Source organism: Camelus dromedarius, chromosome 6, assembly GCF_036321535.1.
Source record: "Camelus dromedarius isolate mCamDro1 chromosome 6, mCamDro1.pat, whole genome shotgun sequence".
In the NCBI taxonomy this organism is placed as follows: Eukaryota; Metazoa; Chordata; class Mammalia; order Artiodactyla; family Camelidae; genus Camelus; species Camelus dromedarius.
In genome coordinates, this window is record NC_087441.1 from 60,892,794 (window position 1) to 60,920,513 (window position 27,720).

General features: G+C 42.0%; 1 long non-coding RNA gene across 2 annotated transcripts; it reads right to left on the reverse strand.

The window, feature by feature from the left end:
• Positions 1-27,720, reverse strand: LOC135321596 (uncharacterized). 2 transcript variants are annotated; one of them, XR_010381464.1, is made up of 3 exons: positions 27,680-27,720; positions 1,478-1,562; positions 1-685 (listed from the first exon to the last, which is right to left on the reverse strand). It is a non-coding gene; the product is annotated as an uncharacterized LOC135321596 (long non-coding RNA). The 2 variants fall into 2 exon arrangements; XR_010381465.1 differs by lacking the exon at positions 27,680-27,720 and adding an exon at positions 14,665-14,795.

The following is a 27,720-nucleotide window of genomic DNA, read 5'->3' on the forward strand; positions in this document are numbered from 1 at the left end:
TTTCTCTTACAATAAAAAAAAAATTTTTTTTTATTGGAGATATTTCCCATGGCACCTTGAGACAAGAGTAATGTGTCCAGGCTTCACAAGGATTTCGGCTTTACAGAAACTGAGTACTTGACTTAAGATCAGTTTGGTTAACAGTAAGAGAAGTCAACTTGAGCTAGCTCAATTGAAAGGGAAATTTTATTCTAAGGTTACAGAGGTAATTCATAAAATCTAGGGGCATAAAAGCAGTCAAGCTTCAGAAGGGTCCAGAGCAAAGACCTGGACAGCCTTTGGGAACCCTGCCAGTATTCCCTCTCCATTTCTCCACCTTATTTCCCTCAGTACACCTGTTTCTTCTCTCTCTTCAGACCATCTTTCTCTGTGTGCTTTTCCTCTGCTTGAGTTTTCACCAATTCAGTTCCCACCCTAGAGAAAAAGTTACTGGCTGTCTCTGAATCCCAACACCAAATTTCTGGGAGTGAGAATCTAATTGGCTAAGCTTAGGTTTGCCCTGTTCCCACCCACAGCAACAGGGGTTGGTATTCATAACACAAACACGGCTGCCAGGGTCCTGTCACCAGGAAAAGGATCATGAGCTGGGAAGAGCATCAGAGGGGTGTCTGCTTGACCAGGGATTCCACGGCCATTGAGCACTGAGACATTTCTTTCAAGATTCGGTAACTTACAAGTTACTCTGCTAGAAAGGAATAGAAAGAAAAAGAAGATTAATATGTTTAACAATTAAACATCCTTTCCATCTAAATTTTGCATTCTATGAGAGCAGTGGTTCTCAAATCTGGTCATCTCAAGGCTCCTTCCCATTCTCGAAAGTTATGAATGACCCCAAAGAACTTTCCTGGATATGAGTTATATCTATTGGTATTCACCATATAAACATTAAAACTGAAACATTTTAAAATATTTATTTTAAAATAAAAATAAACCCATTCAATGTTAACATAAATATCTATATACATTTATGCAAAATAATTACATTTTCCAAAACAAAAATTTTTCAGTGAGAAGAGTGGCATTGTTTTATCTTTTTGCAATTCTCCTTTAATGTCTAGCTTTATAGACTGCAAATGTATTCTCACATCACCTGCTTTGTGTGCATGATATCACACATCTTATGCCCTCTGTATACTCCTGAGAGAATGAAAAAAAAAAACAAATAAAGTCTTAGTCCTATTATGAAAATAAGTTTGATCACACATACCCCTGAAAAGGTCTCAAGAACTCCAGGGGTCCCCAGCCCATACCTTGAACTGCTACACTACAGATTATCTACCATCTGCATGAAGTAAACATCTAAATTAAACAAAGCAATTTGGTTACAGGAGTAACTTCTTTCTGTCTCTATATAAACTGACTCATCCAATATGGTTCCCTACAGTGATCATATTATTTTGACTAATTTGATGAATCTACAAGTCAATTGAATTTGATCAATTTCATTGATAAATAGATAATAGAAAATGACAGTTACCAGGGTAGGGAGGAGTATGTAGCTCAAGTGGTAGAGCACATGCTTAGCATGCATAAGATCCTGGGTTCAATCCCTAGTGCTTCTTCTAAAAAGTAAAGAGATAAATAAAACATTACTTCCTCTCCCCTCCCAAAAAAAGAAAAAGAAAATGGCAGTTACTGAAAAGAGCTTTTTCAGAAGGGCAGATCTAGAATTAAAAACCTGAGTCCTGTATATATTAGCTGTCTGACAGCAGGCAAACGCTTTCAGCCTCAGTGACGCCACTTTTAAATAGGCATAATAATGACAGTTACTTATGCGGTGTGAGAACTGAATGAGAGTCAAGTGCTTAACATAATGCACAACATGTTGTGAGTATTCAGTATGTTAGCTGTTTTTATTACTTTTTGTTACTTGGCATATCAGTGCTCACAGCCATTAAAGGTGAATCTTTCTTTATACTTGAAGATTTAGTCCTAAAGGTAAGGGCTTAAATCTTGTGTCCTAGATGTCTCTACACCACAGGGAAAAAATGCCAAGTAACTACATTGCTAAGATGGCTGTTGGGCACACAGTGATGCTGGAGGAAATGAGGTCACCTTCCATCCACATGGCTGGCTTGGAAAGTGATGGGTCACATAGAGAGATTCTGGGAAATGCTTTCAAATGGGCTGGCAAAATTAAAATACCATTGAATCTGGTTAGAATCATACTGGTTCTACTCTCAAACTTTATTTTATACCTTGAGTCAAAGGATTTGCTTCTCGGAGCCTTAACAGAAATTTCTCTTTTGGTTAAAAGAGAAAAGGTGAGGGGGAGTGCTTTCTGACTGGTCCCCTGCAAATCCAATTCCATTCTATCTAAATTTCATTTGCATCTGTTGCAGACTGACAGAAAATGAGGAAATGAGGAAGAGGGGGTTAAAAATTTTCATGGGGCCCACGGGGACCCTGTCACAACCCATATACAAAAAAGGAGTTAAGAGAATAAGAGTCAGATCACTGCTCTGCCTTACCCTAAGCTTTCTTCATCCTCATTTTATAACTTTTGCTGAAGACACAAAATACACAGTTATTTAATTTTCTTTATCCAATGCCAGTATATTCTTATAAAATGAAACAGGAAAGTGTTTCCTTAGAGCAAATGCCGAGTGGCCGAAGACAACAATTTTTTTTTTATAAGAGACAATACATTCCCAGAAGTAAGAAAAGAAGAGAATAAGACATTATCCTACGTAGCCACTAATAAGTTTTATCCAAATCCTACTCCTCTGCTATTCTGCCAAACCACTGACCCAAGGTCTGGGACCCAATATGCCATAATACAGAGCCAGGAAATAACTCACTTATTTGGTAAGTTGTAATTACTTGATTTGGAAAATATTCTTTTCTTCAGTTATTTTTTACTCTACAGCACTTTCCCATAAGCTTTACAAGGAAACATTTCGATTCCTCTTTACTCTAAAATCTCCAAAAACAAACAACTAAAATCCAGTGCCTTTGGTTTAATTTTATGAGGGAATGCAACAAAACATCAACTCAGGATTATATAAAACAAAATATTTTGGGAAAAAAAAATAATCAGCAGCATAACAAAGCACACACTGATAACTTACATAGACTTTCATGTTTGGATCAAATAACGAAATGTTTATTTATGTAATTTTTTTAGCTTTCATAAATCTTTTAGGCTTACATTTTTGTTAGATGCTTTTCATAGTTTGGAGTCCATTCCTTCCAGCTTCTCCTGGGTCAGGGTTTTGGCAGGATATAGTGATAATAGGACTCGTATAAAACTGTTTAGTGGCCACATAAGATCATGTGTATCCTCTTTCTTTCTTATTTATGTAAATGCACCGCCTCCTGTAAAAAATATTTGTTGTCTCAAGCCACCTAGCACATGCTTCAAGAACATACTTTCCTGTTTCATTGTATAAGAAAAGACTGATATTGGGTAAGGAAAATTAAATAACATGTATTTGAGGTCTCAAAACTAATATTTTAATTTATTATATTTCTTAGTAAATTTTATTTATCATATATAGCAATATTTGTTATTTTATTTGTTAAAATGGTAATCATTCAAAAAGCTGGAGGAATTAATATTCAAGCTTTTATAAAATGCAATATAAATAAATGTCTCATATTACTAGAGAATGGCATGGAAGAGAGGCTAATTAGCAAGTGTAATCCTAAGAGCAAAGGATCTAGAGTTGCCCATAAGTCTCCTGGGCAAGTTTAACCATGGTTAAAATACCAGGGCTCCACTAATTTTTTTTTTTTTTTCTTAGTAAGAGCAGTTTGTTAAAATCCTGTTAAAACATACAGATCAAGGGACAGTAAAAATAATCATAGGATCACTGTAGGAAAAACCTTTAAGTCTGGCACCTGGGAGACTCTGGGAGAGGAGTCGGTGGGAGAAATTTCATGTTTTGAAGGGAAGGAGCCTCCCAGCTCCCTTCTTCCCTCTCACCCACTTTATCCCACAAGAAACTACTAAGATGACTGGAATAAAAGGTTTCAAGTTCAATAGTCACACTCTCTCCAAATACAAAAAGCAGGTACAATTCAACTCAACACAGAAGCTTGTGTGCAAAGTTACGGGAAACTGAGACATCGTATAAAAAGTTAGGTTAAAGATGATTCTGTGGTTTTGTTTTGTGTGTGTTTTGTTTTGAGGGTGTGGCTCTTCCTCGGTCACCTGAACTCAGCAAAGAAATGGTTCCTGATGAAATATCAACAGCCGACCCACAGTAAAAAGACAAATACTAAAAATTAAAAATAAAGCATAATTACCCAAAAAAAAAAATCTGTCATTGCTTCCTCCCTCTGCATTTTGCTTTTCTAAACACTTTTTTTTAAGTTTTTAATTTTTTTTTTTTTTTTAATCCTGGAAAGTAGACAGTAAAACAGCTCCTGGAAGAATTTACAACCAACTGCATAAGGGTCTGGGAAGCTGAGGGGATGGAGCAGGGCTGGTCCCGAGAGGACAGGAAGGGGGCCCTCCCCTTAGCCCTGTAGCCTCACTGTAAGGCCAAGGGAGGGGGTCTTTAGGCAAAAATGAGGAAGGGAGGAAGAGGACAGGGGTCGGGGGACAAACAGGAAATAAAAGGTCTTTGTTGCCTGTTTGAATCCAGAGGAAAATGCCCGGCCCTGAGTGGGAGAAGAGCGCCTCAGAAGGGAGGCAGCCCTGGGAGGACCCGGCCCCCGGCCCCACGGGACCCGGTGACGGGGTGGGCGAGGGGGCCGAGGTGGGCGCTGGTGGCGGAAGCCGGCAGGGGCCTCCGGGACACGCTGGCTACTGTGTGCTTGTGCTCTCTTGTGTGTTCCCGGAGTAGCTCCCGTAGGCGTAGTTCGCGTGGTATGGCGGCCACGGGCCCTGGATCTGACAGTACTGGTTCCGCTGCTGGGCATACTGTTGACACTGGTTACAGCCGGCCTGAGGGGAGGCCGGTGCGGTGGGCGGCGGCGGTGGGGTACGGGGCTGGGTGGTAGCCGCGTGGCTCCCATAGCTGCAGGCACGTGGTGGCGGAGCTGGGGGCGGCGGGCTGTGTGGCCCTGGCTGTAACCTCCCTGGTTGCAGGGTGGCTGTAACTGGGCTGTGGAGGGCTGTTGCTGCATACAGTAGGGGTGCTGGGATTTGCGTTTGAGCCGGGGATATTGCTGCTCTTGTTGTAGCTGCTGGCCCCTGGGGGGTTCCGAGCAGGGCTGTAGCTGGGCGGCGGTGGAGGCTGCTGCTCATTTTATATCTTATAAAATAGGAGTTTGGGAGCCTTAGTACCCCAGGATTCATTGCTGAGCAGAGCCATCAAGGATTTCAGCGTTTTCTTTTCCTGTGTTCCAACAATCGTGGTAATTCTAGTGTTTCATGAAAACCTAAGTACTCATCAATCAGATAGAATGATAGATTGGAGCATTCAGATTTTTGGAATGGGATTTTTTTTAATGCACAAACATTTATTTCTGGTATGCCCCAAAAATAAAGACAAGGAGAATTCTTCCAAGATCATGCCCTAAAGTAATGAAATTTCTCTTTTTAGACCCAACTCTACTCTTTTGCCATCATTTTCTATAAAAATTAAAATCGATTTCAGCACCCACATTTTGAATAAATTATTATAAAGAGAATTGTGGAGGATGAAGTTTAGAAGTGAACAAGGTAAGAATTCACTCACTCTTCCATGGAAAGAGAAAAAATAAATCACTAGAAAAAGATTCTTGAAAATTTCCCGTCATTCCAAAGCTGCTTGTTTGTGGAAACTATCCAATTTTCAAAAAAAAAAATTATCCTTGGATCTTTTGTCTAGAGCATATTTATTAAGGTATGACTTTAAAATGACTGTTTATTATTATTATTATTATTATTATTATTATTATTATTATTGTTATTATTATTATTATTATTTTATATTATTATCATCATCTATCTTTTTAACACTGGAAACATTTCTGATGCTGAAGAAAACATTTCTCATCAGCAGTTTTACCATATTATTTTAATAAAACAAGAAATCAAACCATAAGCTCATTAGCCTAGGATAGATGACAAGTTTCCATTTCTAGCAATGGCTGAGTGGCTCATATTAGATCAGTCCTCTCAAAGTAACAATTGTAAACTCTGGACAAAATGTGCAAAAAAAACCCCTCTGAAGCCAGTTTAGAGTGGCCAAAAGCAGGCAAAAATGGGAGGTGGTCAACATTTATAGGAAAAGCATGGCATTGCCCATTTTTTACATCCTTTTGCCTGAGGGCAATCCACGATTGATGCCACTAGAAAGTATCTAAAACTTGAATAGAATCCTCACTGGCTCAGTATTCAGAAGACAAAATTCAGGACAATAGCAGCTGGAAAGTTAAGGGAGAAATACTGGCAAGAAGAGAGCCACAGAGGGGAAGCCCAAATTCTACATATAAACTCTGCCCAAATCTCTGGCCAACCCTAAACTAAGCATGTGTTGACCAAATACCAAGAAGCCCAGCTAAGGCTAAAATAACTAAACAGAAATGTCAGTTGCTTCGTACCACAGGGGAATTTAGAATTTGAGATCAGCCAGGTTAATTGCCTGCTAAAACAAAAAACTAATACTCTTTAGAGTAAACTAACAGAATCCAGAGTCTCTACAATATGCTATTCACAATGTGTATGATATAATCTAAAATTACTTGACGTAAGGAGAAACAAGAAAATATGACTCATATACAAGAGAAATGGCAATTGATGGAGACCAAAAAGAAAGCCAAAAAAAGAGTAGAATAATATCTTTAAAGTTAAGGAAAGAAAGAAAGAAAGAAAGAAAGAAAGAAAGAAAGAAAGAAAGAAAGAAAGAAAGAAAGAAAGAAAGAAAGAAAGAAAGAAAGAAAGAAAGAAAGAAAGAAAGAAAGAAAGAAAGAAAGAAGACAGAGAGAAAGGAAGGAAGAGAGAGAAAGGAAGGAAGGAAGGAAGAAAGAAAGAAAGACAGAAAGGAGGAAGGAAGGAAGGAAGGGAGAAAGAAAGAAAGAAAGAAAGAAAGAAAGAAAGAAAGAAAGAAAGAAAGAAAGAAAGAAAGAAAGAAAGAAAGAAAGAAAGAAAGAGAGAAAGAAAGAAAGAAAGAAAGAAAGAAAGGAAGGAAGGAAGGAAGGAAGGAAGGAAGGATGGATTAAGATTCTTTATCCAGTGAAAATCCCCTTTGATACAGAAGGGAAAATAAAGACATTTCCATATATATGAAAACTAAGAATGTTGTCAGCACTTACAAGAAATACTTAAGAAAGTTCTTCATGCTGAAAGGAAATAACAGATAGAAATTTTGATCTCCCAAAAAGATCTTCAAAAATGACAAATATGTGGGTAAATATTTTTAAAGAAACAATCTTTCTGCTCTTATTTTCTTCAAAGTATGTATTACTGTTTTGAGTAAAAATATAGCGTTGTTTTGTGGGGTTCATTTCACATGTGTAGGTGAGAAGTATGACACCTGTAAGCATAAAGGATGAAGTTGAGGTGCAGACAATCAGTGCAGTGGAGGCTTCCTGACAGCCTTTTCCTTTTTTCAATGTACAACTTACATTTAGTTAAGTACACTCATCTAAATGCACAGCTGGATGATATATATATACACACACACACACATATATATGTTTATATATATTCATATTTATGTGTGTGTATATATATATATGTACATAACCACCATGTAACCACCACCAAGATCAAGATTTAAAACACTCCAGCTCCCCTAGAAGGTTCCCTCATGCCCCCATTTGATGCCACCTTTCTCACCTCCATCACCACAGAACAGTGGAACCTGTGGTAACATCTTTCCGTATTTCCCTCCTCTACCCCTTGGTCCTCTCTTCTCCTCTTGTTATCGTTCAGGCTGTATTGATCAGCATCTCTGCTAAAGGCTTATTAGAGGGAGCTGTGTAGCTATTCCTCAACACTAGCAGAACAGACAAATTATTTCTGAAACAGGTGGCATGAGGCTGAAGAAGACAAAAGGATGTGGAAAGGGGAGAAGAAGAGGGATTCTCTTATAAACATGTCCAGCCTACCGACTCCACAGAATGGAAACAAACAGACCTTCTTTTCCATTAGAACTCCACTTTCCCCCACAAGCCTGAAAACAGCCACAGAATCTGCCTAGGACGATCTCTGAAGACTGCGTGTTCCAACTCTCCCTGATTTTACAGCCTCTGCAAGTGGGCTTCAAAGCTCTTCCCCAGAGTAGCTCCAGCAGTGCTGAGTGCCTGCGGCAGCCAAGGGCACCCTGGATCCGAGTCCCAGAACTTGTTAATGATGCTGCTGCTGGCCTTAAGAGGAGGCTTGCTGATTAAGAGGTGGTAGGTAGGGAACCCAGCAAGCTCTGAAGATAAGTTAATTCATTACTGCAGGGTGTGCAGTGACGCTCACATCAAAAGCCCGCAGCACGGCGGGCTCTTTGATCTCCAGTTCAGTACCCTTTCAAGTTTATCCTGCCCAGAAAGTTCTTGCTTCTTTTCCCCTTGATTTCTGGGAAGAATTCTAATAAGAGTAACCTCCAGCCCCATCCACCCACCCAGTGGTGAGCAGCAGAGGGGCTGGAGCGCTAGCCTGAATCCACTGTCAGCTCCCTGCATCTCAGCCAAAGGCTCCTGTCCCCGGTGACTTAAAATCAGAGCACGGCTTTCCTTATAAGAACAGCTCACGCACCAGGAGACCTTTGCAAGAATGCTCTCAGCAGCATTGTTCAAGTGAGCCCAGACTAGAAACAGGTCAAATACCCAGCACCAACAGAATGAATACATTGTTACATGTCCTAACAATAGAATACTACATAACCATGAAAATGGGCAGACTACGGCTCCAGGTAACCACGCCAATGCCACTCAGACATAGCGAGAGGGGAAAGAAACCAGCAGGGAAATCATAGATGCTGTATAATCCCATTTATATACATTGTAAAGCATGCAGGGCTACATTATAGTGTTTCTAGATGAATAGTTAGATGGCGAGGGCATAAAAAGAAGCAAGGAGACAATTGACATTAAAATCAGGGAGGAGGGAGGAGTGTGCTGGGGAAGGGACACGTGGAGGAGAGATGAGTTTCTCAGAGCTGGAAATGGTCTTCCTGATCTGGGTGATGGTTACGTGGGTGTTCCCTTCCTTATGCTGTACTTGTTTTTCTGTGATCTTTTCAGTAGCTGGACCACACAGTTTTAACAAAAGGGTTTCCTAAAGGAAAGAAAAGCCTGAGAAATTTAAGACTAGCTCAGGGGAACTAGGGTTTAAAAAAAAGAAAGAAAGAAAAGTCTGCTCAGCTGCTGTGTTGCCTAATAAAGCTACAAATCCAGCCCAAACCCGCAGGCTGTCAGATGCACCAAGTGTGAGCGCGATGTAGGCAGTGACGATGGATCATTGCGTTAAGGTTGCACAAAAAAGAAAGCTGCCCTTGGCCGCCCACCCTCCACCAGTGCAGCAGCAGCCCCGGGGGCTCAGTGGCTCAGAGGTGCTGGCAGAGGGCCGAGCACCTTTCACAGGGAAGCTGCTTGGCCCTGCTCCCTTTCACCTCTGCTGGTGCCAGAAATGCTAAAGGAAGAGTGGTCTCCATGGTGCCAGAAGAGGAGGCTCTAGTGCTGCCTGGAGACAAATCCTTGCAGAGTCTGTGCTTCTGATTGGGAAAGTGTTGCTTTCAGAGCCTCCAGGCCCTGCAGGGCAGAATGTGTCCCTCTGATTCCCAGCATGCGACAGCACGGGATTCTTCCCAGTTATCCTCAGGCTCTGGCTATGCTGTACACTTTCTGTCCTATCAGATCATTCAGCTGAGCTTTGTGGCATCGCAGATGAAATGAATCAGATTTCAGGTTGCTGATCCCAAGAGCTGGGTTCTACGGCACCTGCACCCAACCAGCCCAAGGTACTTTGAGCTCCCAGCAAATATGGGGGAGTCAGGTGCATCCTCACCCCCAGGTCAGGGATGTTGTCGGGTCAAGGCGGTAGACTGCCCCCATTCTCAGAGAAGCAAAAAAGGCCTTTCTGTTCTTTTTCCTCTCAACATCCACATTAGAGACTCTGATTGTGTTGTTACATGGGAAGCAGAACGAGCTGTAATCGAGCGAGGAGCACCACCTGCCATGGATAAAGTCAGTCGGCACACAGACACACGTGGCAAAGGCATGGCTGTCCCGATGCGCTTTTAGCTCCGAGTCGCTTGGGGCATCTCACTCTCTATCTCATGTTGCAATTATCTGTGAACTGACCACTTACCTTATCTCCTTTACTGGGCTGCAGGCACCCAGAAGACACAGTCGCTTCCCCAGCCCCTGCCCGGCACGATGCCCTGCAGTCATCAGTCCCTCTAAATGTTTGTAGACTAGAAGGAAGAGAATCCACCCACATTAATCTCTGAACTATACCGGTTACCAGAGTAGATGCTTATTGTATAGCTTCTCACAATCAGTCTCTGGAGTGTTATTACTTCACAGAGAAAAAGCAAGGCTCGAAACTCTTAGAAGACTTACCCAAGGGCACTCAGTCCTCTAGAGTCAGAGCTAGATTTGAGTCTAAAACTGTTGTTCTGCAAGATCCCTGCTCTTCTCTCTCTGTGAATGAGTGGGTACATGGGGTTGGTGTCTACAAGATAATCAAATGCCCCAAGTGCTACTAACACTGCTTTCCAGCAACCCCTGCCTGAGGTTCATGGGTTTTTCACTATCTGTTGGCTACTTGCTAGTGGGGTGGAAATTAACCCAAAGACAATAGAAACGTGGTCTCAGCACTGTTTTGTGAGATACTCTCTTTGCCCACGTAACTCCCAGGGCTAGTGTGAACGCCACTGCATTCCTTGAGCCTCCTCTGTCTTAAGCAGGACCATGCCCACGAGGGTTAAGCAGACTCCTGAACTCACCCAAGTCTGTTCCCTGTGATGCCCACCCCATCATCTACCTGACGATGCCTGCTCATCCTTCAAGACCAAATTCCTGCAGGAAACCTCTCCCAGCTCCCTCAGCAGAGCTACCCACCAGCTCTTCAGTTCCTGAGGACTGAGGAGTTGCTAAGCACAGTGGGGGCTGAAATAACTGAGAGTCCCCTGCCCCAGAAGCAAGTCAAACAGGGAAGACAAGAAAATGGACCGTGAGAATACAGGATAACAAGACGTTATGTGCATCCTGGTGTGATATAATTGAAGATATGCCACTAGGACATATTACTGTCAGAAAAAATAGAGCCTGACTGTAACTAAGCCTCTAGATCGAACTGCCAATTGACAAGAATGCAGAGGACAGAAGAACATGGTGAAAAAAAAAAAAAAGAACACTACAAGGGTGGAGTCAGCCAGAACTAGCTTATGGAAAAAGAACAATTGAGCTGATTTCTTCAACAAAAACATAGGGATGGGGAGTGTGGAGGGCGGTGATGGGAACTGATATTGGTTCAAAGAAACTTAAGAAACATGTCAATCAAATGCATCTAGAGACCTGACTTTAAAAGCAAAAACTGTTTTAAATGAAGACATTCTTGGGACAACTGGAGAGAAAATAAACATGAACCCCGTATCAGATGGCATTGAAGAATTATTATTAATTTTGTTAGGCATGATAAGAGTTTTGCAGTGACATTTTCCAAAAGTCCTTATCTTTTAGAGATATAGCCTGAAGTATTAGTGAATGAAGTGATGCAGTGTCTGAGATGTGCCTGAAATTTCTCTCCCAGAGCAATTTTTGGGAGAAATAGATGAAACCAGAATGGCAAAATGTGGATAATGGTCAAAGCAGGCGGGACTGTTGTTACACCCTTTTCTCTACTTGTGCACATGTTTGAACTTTTTCATAATAAAGTGTTAGGTCTTTTAACATACAGATTGCATGCTAAGTACACTAATGGATAGATGCTGAGGGCGCCTGGGGAGCAGAGAGGAAGGGTTTTAAACTAGCCTGAGGCCGTTAGGGACAGCTGGACAAAGGAGACAGGCCCTCCACTTCTGAGCTCGTCTGACATTTATCGTGCTGCACGATCATGAGCACACAAGGGACATAGCCAGTTCATCTTTGAGACCCCAGGTCCCCGCAGAGTATACCAACAGCAGGTGCTAAATAAAAGTTATCGAATGATTCACTTCTCACCCCCCAAAGACTCCTCTAAGGTTCCCATTAAAGCAGCAGTGGCAGCAAACACTGTATGTTGTGCTGGACCTGGAGGGTGAACAGAAAGAGAAAATAGCCCCTACTCTCAAGGGAAGGAAAGCCGTTCACAGAAAGAAATGACCAGCGAAAAGGAGCTGAATGCACTTAGTGCTCAACAAATGGTGTGACATGCTGAACATCACTTCTCTGGAGGATTCATCTGAGGATTTGTGTGCAGAATGGCGCACCCAGGTAGGGAGGTCAGTTGGAGTCAGGCAGGCAAGAACGAGGGCCATATCACGGGTGACGGCTGTGGGAATATGAAGGGAGAAAGGAGCAGATGTGGAAGAATTGCTCCCACTATGAAGAGTGTGTAGACCAGAATAGTGGTGTCCCCCAGACTCTTCCCCAGGCCGTCAAAGCTCATGTGGATTCGTCCATCATCGCTGCCAGGGACATAGTGAAGGGAGGGCTGAAGGATCACATGTTCACAGACAAAAGAGAGCCCTGTAGAGACTAGTTTTTAACAACGCAAGGTGTGGCAGAGAGTAGGGACAGCAGGTGAAAGTGCATTACGTGGCCCCTGGGGAGCTGCACCCTTTCTCCCTGCCCTGGCTGCTGTGGGATTAGAACTTCCACAGTTCCCTTCCCCTCTGTTAACAGCTACAGAAAATCAAATGGGAAGATTCCAAGTGAATACGCCTCAGGTTTTCTCTGCAGGATCAGGACACACCTCGCCAAGACTGAGCAGGGGCCTCTACCCTCTCCTTCCGCATGGCTGGGAGAAGCCACTCCAGGCTGATGGCCAGTGTCTTTCTGGGCTATCTTTAGAGGCTTCGAGGGAGCAGCTTTCTCAGACTGAGCTCTCCAGTGCTTTGACACAAGCTGGAAGTGGGCAGGGAAACCTCAGGAATGACTCACCAACCCAGCAGGATGTAGGCACAAAGATAAAATTAGGTCAGTTTATAGAAAATTTTAAAAGGTCCTGTCTCTTGCACACCTGAGTCTGTGGGCTGAAACTGATGACCCCCACATAAGGAATAGATCCTTTTCAAGTCAGCTTAAATAGAAAGGGGGCGTCGCTGAAAGAATACACAGAAATCTAGAACTCTGAACCGGGCAGGGCCAGGCTTCCAGAGAGGTTGAAACCAGATCCAGATGCCATCAGGAGTCAGAGCATCTTCTCTGTGCCTCTCTCCCCTGTCCCTCTATCTCTGCACAGGGTCTCTCTTCTCTGCTTCTCTTTGTACTCCCGTCTCTTCTCTCTTGTTCTCTAAATACGACTTCCTCTACTTACACATACATGGCCAAACATAGCTGCCCAAGTTTCCAAAAACAAGCAAACCAAGAATGTTAGTGATGACAACAGTATTGCTCAACATTTTGTAGGTCCTTTTAATGACCTGCTTAATAGATGACAGCTGAATTCCTCCTTCTGTATTTAATCTGTTGTGATATGTTGTTTGGGTTGAAGCGTATGAAGGAAATAAAGTCTCATAGAGATATGTAGCTAAAATAAGAGTGGAGTATTTTAATAAGCTTTTCCATTGATTGTGGATAACCTTTGATAACTATACCAAAACTCAACAAGCAGTAATTCCTTAACGTTTAGATGAGTTGTGGAATCTGAAATTATATCAATGAACTCTTCTTCTTGTTGCATTAAAATCCATTAGTCTATCCACTTTGAATAGATCTTACCTATGTCTTTGTTATTTGGAAAATGTGAATTCACTGAGTTATTCATATCTTCCAAATGTTGACACATTTCATATATATATATATATTTTTTTTTTTTTTTAATCACAATTGTTAACATCACCACTGATCCCACTAGAAAAATCTTCAAGTACTGAAAAAGCTGTTGAGCTCATGGTGACAGTTACAAGTTTTTCTAAATTCTAGTTTTCATTTGGAAGCTCAAATTTTATCAATGGCAAAAAAAAAAAAAAATGCTGTTAGTTATTTTCCTTGAAGTGATAGGAAAATTTCATTCATTTTTCAAGAAAATATCTGCCAAATACCCGGGGCTGAGAAACCACAGTTTGTTCTTTCAAGTGAGAATAGTGCTCCTTTAAAAAATTATTAAAAATTTTTCTTTGTTTAGTTGACAGCTCAATCACATAAGTGGTTTTCCTCCAGACAGCTGCCTACTTCAGGATGCAGTAGAAATGCTATATGCAAACTTCCCATTTCATCACACTGAATATTAAAAGACATGTACTTAAAGGTCAAGCTTTAATAAAACTAATAATTTTTACTGCTTCATCAAGAACACTTTTAAGTGAAACTGACTTGCTTTTCTTTTCTTCTTCTTTTACTGTGAATTCATGATGGTAAAAAATATAATGACTACAGTTAAGTACCAGTGCCTTAATTCACGCTAAGAGGCTACCTTTTTTGCTTTTATACCCTCAGCACAAAAAAAAAAAAAAAAAAAAAAAGCACAGTTAAAAAAGCATCATTATGAAAATTATTTCAACTTTATGGACCACATGAGAGTCTCAGGAACCTCCCAGGTGTCCACAGACCACACTTTGAGAACTGATATTCTAAGCCATTCAAATTCAAGCAATAAACTCTCTGGGTCCCGATTTCCAAATCTAGGTAGAGAAAATTTGGGGTAGGTACCTGCTCCTAGCCCTCAGTGTGGCCAGGCATGTGCTCACGAGGACAGTTGTCCACCTTGCAACGATCATGGGACTAGAGAGTCTGAGAAGAGACGGACAACACTTGCAGAGCTGAGATTCAGGAGAGGCTGAGGTTAAGAGCCCTATGAACTTAAAAAAAAAAAAAGAGCTGGAACAGTAAGGGAATTCAGCAGGACTATATCTTGGAACGTGACCAGATAACTTTTAACAACTGAAGTGTGTACAGGGTTTTACAGATTCCAAAGTGGTTTCACATGCATTACCTCATGTAATCCTTCCAACAGCTTTATGAGGTAAACATTATTACTGCCACTTCACAAACAAAGAAACGGTAGCTTAGAGAGGTCAAGGAACTTGTACAGTCATATAACAAAGAAGTGACAGAACCTCGGTCTTCTGACTTGAAGCGAAGGGCTCATTCACCGACGGCCAGCCTCCTGCCATACCCTAGGTCACAAGCAAGATGTGCTCAAGAGTGTGGCTAAGGATTTGATACAGGGTTCCTGTACCCAGTGACAGGGGAGGTGAAAGAAGAAAGACTTAGAGCTCCCTGCTTAGACCTTAAAGTTAAGAAAAGTGAATGGAGGCAGCGTCAGAGATTCCTAACTTTCTTGAACGCTGGACAGTTGGGAGCTGTGAAGACCTGTGAGCTAACTCCCCCACCCATTTGGATTAACTCCCCAGCATAGAGTGCTACTGGCCACTCCATAAACTCTCACGGGAACGAGCCTGCCTTCTAAGCCGTGGTCACTGGCAGTTTTAAAGTACTTCTTCATGTGGGAAATGAACACTGCTTTTGAGAAGTAAAGTGTGAAAGAATGTGTTATTTATTAACTATCTGATGTGAATTCCCATGTTCAGACTAGGAATTAGAGTACAGACTTGGTTACACTTATAAACATTTTTTTTTTCGACAGCAGACCAGCTGGAGGACCTCCTTCATGTGAAAGAAACCTCAAGTCCAAACAGAAAACCACCCATTTAGGGAGTGTGGCTTTGATCCTTTTCCCTGACACAGTCCAATTTCTTCTAACCCCTCTCACCCAGTATCAGTTTCTAGGATATGATTCCAAGTGGGCTGAGCCAAAAGGAAATGAAGATTAAAGCTATAAAGAAAACCAACAGCATGTTTTTAAAATACACAAGCAGAACATGCAAACGAATACATGCGTGTTCAAGTATGACTGAAGCATTATGCTGTACACCAGAAATTGACACAACATTGTAAACCAACTATACATATGTTTATAAGGAAAAAATTTAAAAATAAAATAAAATAAAATACACGAGCAAAGCCTGGGTTTTCATAAGAAGATCTGGGCTGAGTTTTAAAGCAAATCCAGGGAGACATCAACATGGAGGGCAACTGGTAACAGCCTCGAGTCAGGGTGTCCAATCTGCTGGTCACTAGCAACTTGTGGATGCTGAGACTTGAGATGCGGCCAGTCCAAATGAGATCATGCTGTACATGGAAGATGCCCATCAAATTTCAAAGGTTTAGGACAAAAAACAATGCAAAAAAAAATCTCATTAATTGTTTTTAGATAGATTACATGTTGAAATGTACTGTTCGGGATATACTGAGTTAAATAAAGTATATTATTCAAGCCAATTTCATCTGTTTCTTTTTGTTTTTCAATGTGGCTGCTAGATAATTTGAAATTATGGGTGTAGCTTCATTATGTTTCTGTTGACAATACTTGTCTCAAGGAATCAATCCAAAAGCATTGCTAACCCCACTGCTCCTGACTCCTCCCCATTTTTATTCTGGACAGTATCAGTTTGTTCTTTCTTTAATTTTTTAATTCCTTCTCACATTTGAATGATAAAAAATAATGCTGACAAGCAACTCATTCAAATTCAGTTGGGGCAAGTTGTGATGATAAAACCTTAGAAGACGGAGAAGGAAAGAATCTAAAAACCCCAAGCCTCCTGGTGTATTAAGCATGTTTAAAAAAAAAAAAAAGCATTCTGCTCATCTATTTCCCTTTCTTGCTAAAGAGAGGATGCACTCTACATGACAAATTGATGCCTCTCTTCAGAAAGGAACAATATATAATAATATATTGACAGATCGTTTCCTATTCAACATTCACTAACAATGAGTCCGTATTATTCGAGGCCTCCCACGACATTTTAGCAGATGCCCCAAAAGCTGGAACAAACTACCATGCAAATTACCATAACAAATTAAATGCTATTCCTTTGTGAAAATAAGTTTAAATAAGCACTGACCCAGAGGGTTAGAATGCTGGGCGAAGTGAGGGTGAAGAGGGGGAGGTGAAGATTGGCTGTGAGGAGGGTGACTACCCCAGCACACTTAAGTATTTTAGAGAAGCTAAAGGGTATTTGGGGCATCTGGAGGAATTTTGTGTCTGGCCTCTAGGCTTTCAGCAAAGCTTTACTTGAGCAGAATGCAAAGCAGCCTCGAAGGTTAGGATGAACGTTAGCAAAAGGACGAGGTCTTCTTTGGGTAGCTTTAGCTGGAATGCCAAGTGCACCGAAAAACAAAGGTTTTGGGGTGCGGAATACGATGCTTGCTGTCGCGCTGTAGAAAAGCTGATATTGCATCTCCTGGGTTCCCCACTGCCACAGAGATGACCTTCGCCACAGCTCCCAGGAATGATTCGTTGCTCCCCACTGGACCTCTCTACACTAGCCAGAGGCTTGTTAAACAAGCCTTATAGAAGCCCGCAGGTAGCCCACAAACCCAGCAGTGCGGAGGTGACTTCTCCCGCCTCTGCCCCCCCCCCCCATTGATTCGCTCCCTGAGCGATCCTGGGGACCAGGCTCAGCTCTTGAACAGAGCATTAGGTAAGAAAACAAGAATCCAGGCAGGAGTCCCAATCTTTAAAAAACCAATCTTCCCAGCCTTGTTTCTATCCATCTTTCATCCTACTCCTGGAAGGGCTTCCTTTCTTTTCATTCTCTCCTAGCGCCTGCTGGATTTGCTCAAGGTGTGTGAATTGCTGTGAGGTTTTCCCAACGTGTCTATCTTTGGCAGCCTCCATCAGCATTTCCCAATGCTCCAACGCTTCTCCTCCTGCCCGTGCCTGTGTTACCCTCCCTGCTGCCTGGGAACGACCCTATTTTGCAAGTTACCACACGTGAATGGGCTGGAGTTTTGCTAGGATGTTTTGAAATGATGAAACTGATCTGTCCCCCAAGGAGACTGACTCAGCAAAGATCATTACAAATGCTCCACATCTTACAATCGTGGGAAAGAGAAATTGGGATTAGTTTAGAAGATCCCACTTTTCAGTATGACACAACCAGCCCTAAGATATTTCAGAGAAGCCATGAGAAAAATAAGCAATATTCCTAAAGTGTAAATGTGCATACCATATAAAAATACTTAAGTCTGAACAGACTCGAAAGCTTAGGGCTTAATCACATGCCTTCAGAGTACGCTGTGAACTTTATAAATTAATCTTAACCCACACCCAGATTGTCGTCAGTATTAACAATCTCCATATATTTTCATATGGAAAACTTAGCCACAGTAAGGCTTTAAAAATTGTCCAAAAAGACCCAGTATGAATTAGCAGGCATTGCTTAATGAGGTCAACACCAGACAAAGGACTGTGGAAAGAAAAAAAAAAAAAAAAAAAAAGAGAGACAGGGAGATACATGTGGAAAAAAACCATTCTAAAATCTAAACTGCCCTCTGGAAGTGACTAAAAGACCAGGGTTTTAAAATAAATATAAGACTAGTTCTTTTTAATGAATATAAGACCAGGTTTTTTACATAGAATATTCTCCCTTGAAATTATTGCAGATAATGTACTCATACAAATGGACCAAATTGGGCCAGTGTTTTCTAGAAGACAAAGTTTCTTGCTTGACAGCACCCTAAGAGTATCCCCAATTGCCTTTCATGAGGCTCTTTCCTTTCCCTTCCAAAACATGCTTTTTCTCCTTGTTCTCACAGTTCTGTACTTGCATAGCTATGGCAGACATGATCACCCCGTGGCTTGGAGCAAGACTAATAATCAAATAAAAGTGAGTTCAAAAGCTGGTTCCACTGCTTACTAGCCATGTTGAAGATGGGAAAATTCTTAACTTTCTAAACCTGCTTCTTCATCTGTAAAATGGGATGATAATGCTACCTTCCTCTTAGGATGGCAGCAACATAAACTCGTAAAGTGTTTTAACACAGTACCTGACCTGTATGTTCTCAATAAACGGTAATAATTACTGTAATTCTCTTTCAAAGCAAGAAATTCCGGCTCCTCAAAAAAAAAAAAAAAAAAAAAATCAATGCCAGCCACCAAAACATAAACCCAGGGATGTTAAGGGTCAGTTTGTAACAGCTTATTTCCCTCTCCCACGTTTGGAACTAAGTGAGATGTAGACAGAGAGGTCGGACGGGTGGAGATTGGAACATCAATTTGATGACTGATACAAGTGGGGATAATTGGACATAGCTTTGATGTGCGACCACAATAGGCTTGTATGGCTTTACCTCCAACACAGACAAGCACAGCTGGGTCACCACAGGCCTCCCCTCAAGGATACACCCCCTTAAAACACAGCAGAGAGTAGAAGAGGCAGGAGGGTCTTTGAAAGAGAAAGGAAGGGGCTGTGCAGAGCACACTCAGTTTTTCCCTCTGCGGGTTGGGCAGAGGCCAGGACTATGACTCTAACTGAAGTTCCTCCCCAAGGAAAAATTAAGAATAGGGAGAATGTTCTCATGGTGCCCTACCCCCTACAAGAATGGGTTTTTCTTATTGAGGTTGCTCTGCCAAAACACTTCAACTCCTCTCTTCCTCCAAGACATCCTTCCTCACTCTTGTTCTTTTTTTGCTGCTTCTCCTCTGAGGTACGACTCTCTGAGTTTCCTCCCCAGGTTCAGAGCTGCTCTCCCAGTGTTCTGTACTGACTCAGTCCCAGCACACAGGGATGGTCATTTTCAAAGGCTTTCACTTTCATAGTTCTTTGTTCCTTGCAAGGTTATTACACAATCCTTCCCCATCACAACAAAACCCCATTTAGAAAAATATAATGACAGTAAGAATATACCAAAAGTAGGGGAAGGGTATAGCTCAGTGGTAGACCATGTGTTTAACATGCATGAGGTCCTGGGTTCAATCCCCAGTACTTCCATTATAAATAACTAAATAAATAAATATAATTACCTCCCCACCCCCCACAAAAAAAAATTACCAAAAAAAATTTTTTGAGAATATACCAAAAGGAAACAGAAAAAATTGAGTATTCAATCATTCAATTTTCATTGAACATCCAGTATGTACATATGTGAATATGGTGGTGTATGAGACAAGGTCCTGGCTCCCTCCCACGGGGCGTCCACTTGGTGTGGGAGAACCAGGGTGAGCTGCCCAAAGAGGTCCATCTCCGCTTATATGGAGGAAAACACTCAAGATCCGAGTTCTTGCCCAGTGGCCAGTCTGCCACTAATTGACTATGTGACAAAGCTTTCCCAGGCCTCCATCAAATGAGGGGAGAGTATTAGAAATACAGGTTACTGACTGAAGTTCTCAAAGGTTACCCTCACCCTTGGGTCTTCCCACAGAGATCCTCTCCTGGATGACAGTGAAATCAAATGCAAGCCTGTATCGTTTGGCAGCTCTCCCAGGCAGACACTGATGGGAAACTTAAAAGAATCTACAAGTCAAATGCCACTTACCTTTTTTATTTTATTGAAGTATAGTTGATTTACAATATTATATTAGTTTGAGGTGTACAGCATAGTGATTCAGTATTTTTGTAGAGTATACTCCTTTATAGGTTATTACAAGATAATGGCTATAATTCCCTGAGCTGTACAGTATATTCACCTTGCTTATCTATTTTACACACAGTAGTTTGTATATGTTAATCCCATATCCCTATTTGCCCTTCCTCCCTTCTCTCTCCCCTTCGGTAACCACAAGTTTGTTTTCTGTATCTGTGGTTCTGTTTCTGTTTTGCATATATATTCATTTGTATTATTTTTTAGATCCCACATATAAGGGATGTCATACAGTATTTGCCTTTCCCTGTCTGACTTATTTCACTAAGTATAATATTGTCTAGATCCATCCATGTAGCTGCAAATGGCTTACTTTTATTTTCAGACAAGAATCTTTTAAGCTCAGTGATCCCTTTCCTGAAGCCAATGCAAGTATGAAGAAGCAAATTGGAAAAGAGCATAGATGCAGTCCCAGGAGCAAGAAGTGACAGACCACAGTGGGTCTGCCTCACTTTAATATTCCTGAAAGCCTCCCACAATAGATGGGAAACAAAAGGTAGTTATGCTCATGCTCCATATTTCAGACATATGTTTAAATTATATTCAGTAGGTTCTGGGGTATATATTAGAAAGATTTCTATTCAAAAGAATCAAGATTAGAAATGTTTGGTGCTTGAAGAAATAAATCTCTTTATTCTGAGAAAATAACCTGTATTCCTCTATGTGCAATTTACCCAGTAGTGATGGATAAATGCCTTTTGTAATCTATTTCTTTCCAAGTAGTTGCAAGCTCAGAGTTTTCAGGGGTCAAACAAGTAACAAATGTGTAAACTAGCCATATGGATTCAAACCCAAAACACAGTAGAGATTGAAACTCCAACTGTTTGAAAATTGTGACTCTTAAGCAATGTTTAGGGAGAGAGAAAGGTATCCCTGGAACTTAAAAGTAAGGTCACCCTCTGAAAGTAACCGTAGTGAGAATTAATACATAATGGATGAGACGAACCATCAGTAGGAATCCCCTACCCTGAAACTGGTCTGTACTACGCATATTGTTAGCTATCTAGAGGAAGTCTCAAAGAGATAGCTGATGGAAATTTAAAAACAAGGAAATGTATTTGCTGTGCTGCCTTTGCAATAGCTATTTCTTTCCCCTTCTTCACCACTGTCAGAACCTACCTCCCATTATAGGCTGTGAAAGAGCCAGGGACTACCTTTCGCAGCCTCTCTTGCAGCTAAGAAAGGTGATACTGTTCTAGCCAAGAAGATACAGGGGGAAACTGCCGACAGCCTTCCGGGAAAAGTTTTCTCTGTAATAAGAATAATAATGGGAGAGCGGATATAGCTCGGTGATAGAACACATGCTTCACATGCATGAGATCCTGGATTCAATCCCCAGTACCTCCAGTAAAAAAAAATTTTAATAATAATAATAATCACAAGAAGAAAGCTTCCTCTCTTCCCTGGGTCCAGAAGCTAAGGAAGAAACTGAAAACTCTTCAAAGTGTGTATGCACAAAAGTCAGCATAATTTGAATTTCAGAAGGGTTGCTATTAGAAATCTATGTTTACTCTTGGAGAATGCTTTACAGATCAAAGGGTTGTATCTATCTCTTCAGACACTCTCCAAATCAAACTCCATATTAAATAAGAAACCGTGGATGGAAAAAATTAAAATTCTGAAAGAAAACTGTTATGTTCAGAAAAGAGTTGACAGTGAATCGTCTGCTCTGGGACATCAAAGTTCCCCCAGAGAGGCTCAGAACAATTTTTATGGCATGATTAGATAGCCTGTTTACAGCAAATATTGTGATAGGTTTTGCAAGTGCAGTTGGTGATCTCTGTCAAAGAAAGTACTAGGTCAAAACAAGATAGAGTAGAATTTTAAGCACTTCTTCATCTTTCTCTGCATGAATAGAGATCATTCCTTGTGTATTAATCATGTCTTATGTGCCCCTTCAGATCCTCTCAGCTTTGCCTTTCTCTGTGGCCTTTGGCCTCTTGTTCCAACTCAGCCAACATCGTGGCAGCCAACATCATGGCAGCCAACTTTGTGTAAATTCTACCAGCTACTCTGGGGCATACCAATAGCACCCCACTTCACTCACATTTCTCACTTCCTGACCTGTGGCTTTCCCATTGGTGCTGAGGTGTGAGACCCGACAGGACACACTCGGTACCTACATGTATATACTTAATCAGGAAGTACAAGGGAAGTACAAGGAAATGGGTATAGCTCAGTGGTACAGCATGTAGGTTAGCATGCAGAAGGTCCTGGGTTCAATCCTCAGTACCTCTATTAAAAAAAAAGTGGGGGGGGGGGGGAGCAGTAGGAACACAGGAGCCAACAAATAATTCTCCCTTCTCCCCTGGGAGGACTGACCTGGAATCAGCTGCTCTTAATAAACACTCTCACATTGCCTTTCCTTCCCTCCCTGCCTCACTCCCCTTTGCCCTTGTTGCTGCTCTCTGGGCATTGCACTCCCTAATAAACTAGTAGCGCATAAGCCTTGGCCTCAGGCTCTGCTTCCTAAGCAACACAGCCTCAGACCGTCTTCATCTTTCATTGCTGTGTAACACATTACCACAAAGTGAGTGACTTGCAAACAATACCCACTGACCAGGTTACAGTTCTGTGGGTCAGAAGGTTAGCAGAGGTGGCTAGGTTTATTGCTTAGGTTCTCACAAGACTGAAATCCAGGTGTAGCCCAAGTGACTTTCCCAGCAGGAGCTTGGAGTCCCCTTCAGGCTGACCTGGTTGCAGAAGAACTGTGGTTCTTTCTTTGCTGGCTGTAGGCCGGGGGCTGTTCTCGGCAACTAGGCGGAAACCTCATTCCTTGCCACTCGGCATCCTCCAACTTCAAAGCCAACAGCAGCATGTCAGATAGTCCTTGTGTTTCAAATCTCCCCGACCTCTGTTTCTGATCTCTAAACCCAGATTTAAGTGGCTCATGTGATTCGTTTGGTCAGGCCTATCTGAACAATCCTCTTATCTTAAGGTCAACTGATTTAGGATCCCAACTGCAAAATTCCTTTGGCCATATAATGTACCATATTCATAGATTTCCACCCCCTCCCAAACAGATGTGGATTATACAAAGACAAGGGTCACTGGAGATCATCTTAAAATTGTGCCTAACTCAGAGACCGCTGGCACCCAAAGTGGCCCTAGAAAGCAGACCCTTAGGGTACTAGGTTACTGACTAATCTGAAAATTGCTTTCAGAGTAAATTTTTGCAAATACCACAAATTGTTGGCAGTAAATGGAGTGGAAATTCCTGGCATGCAATGGCATCACAAGACCTAAGGCTCCCCCCTGAATTTAATTGATATTAGGTGGAGATGGAAGGAGACCCAGTGGATGTGCAATGGATGTGGTACTTGAAAAGCATGGGAGTAATTGCAACTATTAAAACTATGGATTGGCCTTGCTGCTATTGGCAGAATTGGAAGACCTGAAAAAAGAAAATGACTCAGGCCAACCATCTGCCAACTTAAAACTTGCTTGAAATCCAGAGGGCCTCTGAGGTGACTTTTAAGAATATTCTCATCTCCTGTCACCAAAAGGCAGAGCTGCTAGGGTGACCAGCACTGTGCCTCATTCCTGGTGGTGGGAGGTGTAAGGTGAGACCTCTTGTGTTTTATCTTAGAGGGATGTCCTGGCATGCTTTAGAATGTCGGATCCCTAAAAACTTCACCAGTGTGGCAAGTCCCTGAATCATAGGATTCCTCTCTCTCCCTCTGGAACACATGATTCTACTAGGGCGTATGTGGTACCTTCTACTTCCTGCTCACAAGATCCATTTAGCAAGATGCCACGTGGTGATCTGATGATTATCCACATGACTGACATCCCTGCGATAGAAAGCAGGAGCATTTACACAGTCCTGGGGCAGAAGCATGAATGTACACTGCTGTCCTCATATGAAGGTGAGCTGCTTTTGGTCCCCACCCCCCTTTTAGTGGAGATTGAGAAGTATGAGTTCACCGGATCAACAGCTGCTTATCACGTGCGAGATGTGATGTTGATCTGAACCAGTAAAGAAACTACATCAAGGACAGCAGGTGCAATTGGGATTAATACCTGGTTAAGTCAATGAGCGTCCATAATCTGACGTGATCCATCCAGAGTTTGCAGAAACTGTGCCAGCAAAATGAAAGAGGAAATGATGGTGACCACAGCACCTGTATCTCTTGAGTCTTTCACAGTAGTGCCAGTCTCTGCAACTCCCCCTGGCATGCGGTACGCTGCTGATTTATTATCTTGGCTGAGGGGACAGAACAGCGGGGAGGAAGAAGTTTCAGAGGCTTCACTTGGCTTTTCCTATGCTAATGGCCCTAACCCCACTGATTAAGGAACCAATACGAGGATTCCTGCAATGCTCCATGTATCTATAATGCCCTCAGGGACTGAGAAATGACAAGAAGATGGGTTCACAGACCCACTGGACTCACTCACTGTGAGACAGACTTGATACAGAACTCCATTTAACACATGGCCTCCAAAAGCACCCACTCTATCAGGGGTCCATGACAGTGTTTGTGTTCCCTGTATCAGTGTTAACTTGGATCCTATAGCTAACATTCTTTGTATCTGAGAATTCCACTTTTTTCTCAGTATAGAACTGCCCTGGCAAATGTCTACGAGTCCGTCCAGGAAAGGAGAGGGGGAAAACATTTACCTAAATGCTTGTGCTATATTGTAAGATCCTTCCTCAAAAGGACCTGGCCTCCCTTTCAAACAAAAGAATCTGAATCTATGAATTGACTTAATTCTGGAAACTGAGTAAGGTACCATATTTTTCTTTTTCAATGGCTAAAATTAGCCTTCCACTTATCAGTTCTCAATTCTTTTTTGTATTAGCAAGTTGAGTGACATTTTAATTAGCTATCTAACTATCTCATCTCTAAGAAGAGCAGGTTCAGTTCAGCCATTGCTAGAGATACCTACGGGTCAGGGCACTGTGACTGCCACTCTCGTCTTGCTTTCCTTTGATAGTTAAGTGCCTTTTTTCCTTTAACAGTCAAGCACCACCATCTGACCTCTACCCTTCTGGAATGCCATCATCCCGTTGATATTATAAGATATAATTCCACGGTAATGTGGCCTACAGAGGAGGACCGCAATTGAGTTTCCCAAAGATGGGTCTCCTGTCACCAATGAATTACTTATTGTCTTAACAAAGGGAGTCTTCTCAGGATTCTCTGGATGACATAATCAGGTGGTAGATCTTTCCAGGCTTTTCCTGATCTTCTGCTCCATTCCTCAATGTTATGCCAAAGCAGTTCGGTAACTTCAGTTAACTCTGGTTCAAGGAGGCACAGAACAGACTATTTAGACAGCTGCAAGTGTCCTTCATATAACATTGAAACCCCAAATTTATAAGACCTCAATAAACTCTCAGCTATCCAGACTCATATTCTGCTCCCCATGGTCCAATTCCCTCAAGATTCACTTCCTCACATGCTCCCCTAGTTTCTGCTCAGATATATTAGTCAGCTCCAGGAATTCCCCCAGTGTATAAGCTACTTTCTCCTGGAGCAAAGACTGGGCTTCCCTGTTAGGGATGTTCTGATACCTCACCTGCGTTACTGGCCTGCAGAGGACGATTTCGATGAGAACGGAGCCACCTGCCTCAGGTAAGCTAATTGCATCGTCTCCAAGCAAGCGAAGTTTCCTCTCTTTAGCAAGGAAAATAAGAGTTTTAGGTTTTTCGGTTGATTTTGTTTGTTTGTTTGTTTGTTTGTTTGTTTGTTTGTTTGTTTTTTGCCAACCCAGACGTTTAAGAGGGTTTGGAAGATTCAAGAGTCTCCGTCTTGTTCACCTTTGATGTCTATCCAAGATCAGTCTTGATCTCTATCATAGAGCTCATCATCACACCTGTTTTTAATCAGGATCCTGACTTTGACCTAGGATACCAGCCAAAGCCCCACATTCAGTCTCCCTTGTAATTCTGCCCCCTTTACAATTTAATCCTAGTCCTAATTTTCAGCAGAGTATACCCCCACGCCTAACTGCAGGAGATAAAATTCTCCTTACATTGTGTCATGGAGGCCTTTTGCCTTGAGTTAATGGTTGGCTGGCCCATGCCTGCCTTATTCTTTTCTCAAGGCCTCCAAAGCGGTCCATACAAGTTCCACGGTCTCTGCAGTTAACATGGCCCCTCTACCACAAGTGCACAACCACAATTAGTTCTTTCCCTTCCACTGGCAACTCATTCCAATTCACCATGGATGAGTGTCAGTAACTGTGATGCTATTACACACCAGGCTTAATCACTGTCTACCTAGTGCCAGCGATGGGGTTCATATTGCCATCTGACTGGTGAGTGACCCAGCTCTAAAATCCCATGAGGGCCTGCTTTCTGGTGTCATTTCTGACACCAACTATCTTACTTCAGATTCCCTTGGAGATCTGATCTGCGGGGAGTTATTTGGGAAGTGGTCCTAATGAACAGGATGGAGGAACTAGAAGAGTGAGATCTCCTAAAAGGCATCTCAGAACTGTTTGCCAAGTACAGAAAGAGGAAGCATTTGCTCATTGGCTCCCATCCTCCATGGGTCAAGGATGACCCCATGGATATTAACTCCCCCAGACTTCCTGTTTTCCCATGCAAGAACATCCAGAGAGTCTGCGGCTGTACCCTGTCAGCATCAGAATAGCTCCAGGGCAGAACCAGGGGCTGAGATAAGGCACTATCAGAATAAAACTGCACGCAGCTAGTCTTAACCTGCAGAGAACTAGTTACCACAGCCGTGCCCAGAGTACAAGGTGAACCAAGAAGGATGTATGGTATGTACCAGAAGTGTTCAAAAACAATGATGTTTGATACACCAAAACAAATCGACTCAAACCAGAAATACTGGTGCGTGGAAGAATGCTGAATCCTGGAATTTAACATTTTTGCACCCCCAGAGAAGCAGTTCTGACATCTGATTAAATACAACCCATTGAACATGTGTATTTTACTTCTCTCCCTGCTAAAGTGTCACCAAATGACAATAAAAGAGTAGAAAAGTTCCCTAAAAACAAAGAAAATGAGAGAGAAAATGAAAGCAGGCAAAAAGAGATCAACACAAATGTTGGAAGCTAAAATACAAATGGATAAGTAGTAACTAATTTAGCAGAGTGAAAAAACTGAAAGCTAAACTTTCAAGAGGGAGCAAGGGAGTCCATAATGAGCTTCCCTGGTAGCCTTAGAAATTGAAGACACCAGGAAACGTGGAAGGCAAGCAGAGAGGTAGGGCAGAGACCAGGATCATCACATGAGGCTGTATAAGAAAGATTTAGAACACCTCACCCTTCTCCGCCGTTACTTCCCTCTGCCCTGCGCAGCTGAAA